Raw genomic sequence first — 6,000 nt, forward strand, 5'->3', positions numbered from 1 at the left:
CCCTAACGAAAGCTAGTGATACCGATGGATGGACTGCGTGTGTCAGGTGGGCTCGTGCACTATTGGGTGACTAAGGCCCACCTAGCCAAGGCTGTCAGCTATGAAGTGCTCAAAGTTTGGCTGTGTAAAGAAAAAATAATACTAACTGATGCCCAAGCACTTCCTGCTGTGACACGCTGGCTTCACTCAACAGTGCACGAGTTCAGCGCAGCTGTTTCGCTCCAATTGCAGTGTGCTTCTTGGTGGGTCGTTCATAACGCGCTACCCAGCATGGATCCTTCAATGCGGCAGTGTGCGTAGCTGGAGCCAACGGTTTGATAGATATGTGAGCACGTAGGAACCGCTCATGTGTCAAGCAATCGTCAAGTGCTGCATCGAAGTTGCTCACCACAGGATTTCGTGGAATGCAAAATTTCGTCAGCAGTTCCGCATATTCGAAAAGACACTTAACCCTTTCACTGCCATGGTTTTCTTATACCCGGTCAATTATGAGAAATTTTACAGTAATGCAGTATGATTCTTTGCAAAACGTGAACAATCTATTCAAGGTTGCACTCAACTAGTTACCGAATAATTACCTGTTAATTAGGATGTCAAGATATTTGGAAAACTTTTTAGTGTAATGTTTGAAATAATGCACCACGCTATGCTGCAGCTGGCAGCTGACACACAGAGAGCAAGGCTCCGTTTGGTGTTTTGGTCGTACCTGACTCGCCATGGCCAGTGCGGCCATGCCACTGAGATAAGACAAAGTAATATCCGTGCTACACGAGCGTTTCGAATGGCTTTGAGTCGAATGTCATTTGACTCAAATGACACCTTTGAGCTGCTACACAACGTTTTTCAGTCATTTGGTTAAAATGGCATTTGAGTCAAAGGAGCACAACAACTACATTTGAGGGTCTCAAAGGCCTTTGAAACACAAACGGTCGTACCCTCGGGCTCAGTTTCTGCAAGCCGTAATAACAAAATCAATTATTTACGAGTAAAACTTGGGTGTTTGAAGTGCGAGATCTTCACAATTTTTCACTTGTTTTCGTTCATTGTCACCCGCTCTACCATTACGAGGTAACTAAGCACTCTCAATACCAGAAGTGCGAAAAAAGACAAAAACTGGCTGCATTGTGCATGCTTTGTGCGTGCTTGTAGATTACTATAAATTTAATCACGAATAATTGCTTTTTTGCCCATTTTAACTCTAAAATTAAATTTTCGCCAACGAGACATGGCAACAGTGGCGACACCAAAACATGGCGGGCAAACGCGGAAACTTTCAACTGCCTTTGAGAATGGTCGTGTAGATCGACAGAACTCCTTCCAGTTCGAATGACATTTGAAATTTTGAAGGTCATTCGACTGAAATGTCCTTCAAAACGCTCGTGTAGTACAGGTATAACCCGGGTGAAGAAACATCCGATGCAGTTGTTGTCTGAACTTTACCTGACACGGTTTAAGCATTTCTGAGGCATATCAATGAATGGCACGACACAGCCACAATATTTTTTAAACGAGTTGTGTAGAAGTGGCAGGGAGTTAGGTAAATAGGCAACGCAGGTACACGGGTGTACGTGTGTGTTTGCCCTAATTTTCTTGGGAGTGGCAGTAAAAGGGTTAGTAGGGTGTCCGTTGCTAGTTATTGCCAACGTGTGAATAGAGTTTTTACTCACCACTTGTGCTAGATCAATCATTAGTATACAAAACCGCATCTTTTAGCTCAAGTTAAAAACACCTCATGGTATCAATAAATCCATAGCACTGTGCAGTACATCTCACTACCCATGTTTATAGCTTCTGTGCACTAGCCCCAAATTTGACTTCAAAACCACAGCACTTTGACTTGACTGCAGAATATTACATCACATTTACGCTGAGAAGACTGTCATGCTGCATCGTCTGAGATGGCGCATGCCTTTTGTAAAGCTTATGCAGTGCATATTTGCGTACTTTCACATCTCCATGCCTGTCTTTTTCCTCGGTTTCAGTGATCACCCTGCGAAACAACCTCGGCTGCTGCAATGTGCCACATCAAAACACACCATGTTGGGCTTGTAACCAGGTGCGTACAATTGAGGACCGTTGAATACATGTTAAAGTGCATCAAAACAGATAACTGGGTGAGTTGGTTTAAATTCATGTTCACTGGCACAAAAAGACAGATTAAAAGACGGAGGTAAACACAAACAGGCCGCCAATCACGACTGGGATTTACTTTAAAAAGAACAAACATATGTACACATTCTCGACGCATGTCAGGGGCGGATCCAGGGGACTTTGGGGGGGGGGGGGTAGGCACAACCAAATGCCGTGATTCGTTCTCACTTGCTCAGGAGGTGCTTGTTGATCAACATATTTCAGACAACCGTGTGACATGGTTAAAAAAGGTTCCCTCCTCGCTGCTGCACTCAACTATTTGAAGGGAAAAATTGTTTGTGGGGAGAAAGTGATTAGCATGGAGTGGTTGCATTAGTTACAACAAATGAGGGGTGCTTTGCTCGCCGTGGATGGTAATGGTCCACACCGCAGCCTAAAAAATTACACGTGCCGAAAGATCACTTCCGAGGGGAGTGAAAGGTGGTGGGGTAGAGTAGCTAGTGGCTTTGGGGTGGGCGGTTGGGTGGGCGATTGCCCCTCCTCCCCACCCTTGGATCTGCCACTGGCGCATGTCACACATTGATGCTACGAATTGCACCACATATTCTTATCTAAATGCACTACTTCTTGCTGTGATAGACTTACAGATGGCTGGATGATGCATTTGTCACCTCGTTTTACTGATTGTGTGGCCTTCAAGTATTTCCTTGGCTCTTTGATCTCTATGTCTATGCAAGCAAGTGGTAGTGCCAAACTTTGCCGTGTATTTATAGTCATCACAATGGGCGACCAGGTGTGAAAGGCTGTCTTTGTTATTGATGGCACGCTCGTGTTCCTTTTGTCTTACATTCACACATCTTCCCATTTGTCCTACATAGCTCACTCGACCAACAATACAATATCAAAAACCACCCTTGGCTGGGACTGATGGCGCGTTTGAGGGGTGATGGGTATCAAAAATACGCACTCACACTAGCCTGCCAAAAAAATGGCCAGATAGGTGAAAGCAGGTGCATGAACAGCCAGCTTGCATCGGGAAAAAGAAAAGAATTGGGAATACGTGTTGATTCCGAATGCACACAAGCTTTCACACAAGCTGAAGAATGTGGCGACAAGATATGGGTAAGTGTGGTGTTTAAGGCACCAAAGAAGTTGAGAGGCATATTGCAGCCATCAAAAAGAAAGCTCAAACAATGGGCGCAACACGAAGCGAAGGCGGTGGCATAAAACCTCAGTCCCAGCATATTAGATAGGCCATGGGGTGGTTTATGATATTGGATTATCGGTTCAATGAGCTATCTATAAAAGAAATGGAAAGATGCATCAATGTAAGACCAAAGGAACACGAACAGACTGTGGTGGCGTGCACCTCATTTTCTAGCAGCGCCACTTTCATCATCTTCATCATCCCACGATCATGGTAAGTGGAGCTTGCCCGGGCTGCGTGGGCAGTCCTACGCGCCACAGAACACATCGAACGTCGACTCAGCATCTGGGCGGCCCCTTGTGCTGGCCGGGCCTACGCGGCCTAAATAAATGTGGGAAGCCGCACCCGCTTCACGCCTGCTTCCTACAAAGTGATGACCCGGACTTTCCGCGCCTGTGACCCGGCCAGCGGCACATCGACATGGCGACATGGGGAAACCCGCCCATACCGGAGTTCGAGCCGCGCAACCTCCGAGGTTGGTTTATCAAGCTTGAGGCTACGTTCTCGCGGAACTACGTCACAATACAGCCGTTCAAGCACTCCATCCTTTGGGAGACGCTTCCGCTCGAGCTCCGCTGCGTCCTCGCCCTACCACCGCCCAGCAAAACCCCCTACGACGACTTTCGCGCTGCCGTGCTCGCGCACTACGGCCTCACGGACGAGCTCTTTCGGCCTGCAGGAGATGAGGTACCAGCACGGTCCGCTCACGCTTCGCCGCCGCCTGCAGCACACGACGTACCCGCACGGCTCGCGCATACTACGCCGCCACACACGGTACCCTCCGTGCAACCCAGCACAGCGATGTTCGCTCCCACCGACGCCGACACCTTGGTCTCCGTCTCCAGCGTGGCAGCTGCACCTTTACTGACGGGACCGGCCGACGACGACACAGTGGACGCTAACCAACCACAGCCTGCCTTGTGTGCTCCGACCACATCCCGAGAAGGCACCCCTCTGTCGACGAGCGGCAGCCGACGTCATTGAAGACGCTCACTGGCCGCAACCGCCCGCCATTCCACCTCCTTCCATGGCAAGGACAGTATTAGCAAATTTTGCTTCTCCTCGAGCGACGTCGAGACAGAGGCATTCCCAACAGCGCCGTTTACAGAATTCGGGACTATCGCAAGGACGTCCTGCCAGGCAAGACACATCCTCTGCGCCTACTCGATGCTGCGAAAGTCGCGTGTCGCGCATGCTGATAACGTCATCCCGTGCCAGTTCCTCTGGTCCTGACACTCGGATCACGGACGATGTCATCGGTACACCTGCAGTCCCTGCGTCCATGGCGGCCCTCAGCACACCTAGGTGCATCGAGAACACCGCAGTCTCGGCTGAATCGACTGCACTATGGTGTGAAGCAAGTACCAGTATTTGCCATGCCCAGCTTCCTCAGCATCTCAACATATGTTCAGAAGACACCCTTTTGGACGGCTCGAGATTTCAATTGACAAACAACCCGGTGCTCTAGCTTCGGCGCCACAGGCTTCGTAGGCAGCGGTGCAAGCACTGCTTTCGTGGCTACTTTTCCACGTCGGCACTCCGACGACGTCCAACAGCGATCAGTAAGCGCCGACCTCGTCACTATGCGTCATCATCTGCTTCATCCCACGAGCATCATCAGCGGGGCTTGCCCGGGCTGCGTGGGCAGTGCCACGCACCACAGGACATATCGAACGTCGACTCAGCAGCTGCGCGGCCGCTCGTGCTGGCCGGGCCTACGCGACCTAAATAAATGTGGGAAGCCGCATCCGCTTCACGCCTGCTTCCTACAAGACAATCACGAACAAAGGCAACGTCTTACAGTTGGCAACCCCTTTTGATGAGTGTAAATGCACCGCAAAATTTGGCGCTACCACTTGCTTGCAAACATAAAGATCAAAGAACCGGGGAAATACTCGAAATGCACAATCAGAAAACAAGGCGACAAATGCGCCGTCCAGCCGTCTATAGCACTCTCACAGCAAGACGTAGTGTAAGGACATGTGATGCAATTCATAGTATCAATGTGTGACATGCACCAAGAGTGTGTATATATGTTTCTTCTTTTCAAAATAAATTGTAGTTGTGAGTGGCACCCTGTTTGTGCTTACATCCGTCTTTTTTTCTGTCTTTTTTGTGCTTAGTGAACATGGTTGTTTAAAGGAGGGCTGCATTTTGTGATGTCATGAATGCAGATTGGACGAGACTTCTTTAAAGACTCGCGGTGTTCCAACATTGCTTAAATGAGTGCTAATAGGATGCTTACTTCAAAAATGCCACTGTAGGTGTTAATGTACCACATGCAGCTGTATGCCACGTGCTCGTCGTGAGAAACCAGCTTCCTCACAATGGCATGCACATTTAGTGAAAAGTGTGAACAAACCTCTCACATAAATCGTTTTCTATGTATATGTAGCCTGACTTGAATGAGAAGCCCTTTTCCAAATCGCATACCTTCAGTGTACTATACATATCTCCACAAATATACAAGCTCTTGTTGCCTGCACTGCTGAACGGTGTATACACTGGGCTTTTACCATGAAATGGCACTACCTGCATGGCGGCTGCAACGCCATGAGTGCGGTTGCACTCTGCCGCACGGGCAGCACATTGCCCAATGCGAAACGTAATTTCTGGCGGGGTGTTGGCAAGAACGTTCGTGTGGACGGTATGTTTTCTGCGTGATCCGTGGGTTCACGAATTCTCTGTCGTAAGGAGTAGCC

This window comes from Haemaphysalis longicornis, unplaced genomic scaffold (genome assembly GCF_048455015.1).
Source record: "Haemaphysalis longicornis isolate Haplotype H1 unplaced genomic scaffold, Haemaphysalis longicornis Haplotype H1 scaffold_1, whole genome shotgun sequence".
NCBI classification, from domain to species: domain Eukaryota; kingdom Metazoa; phylum Arthropoda; class Arachnida; order Ixodida; family Ixodidae; genus Haemaphysalis; species Haemaphysalis longicornis.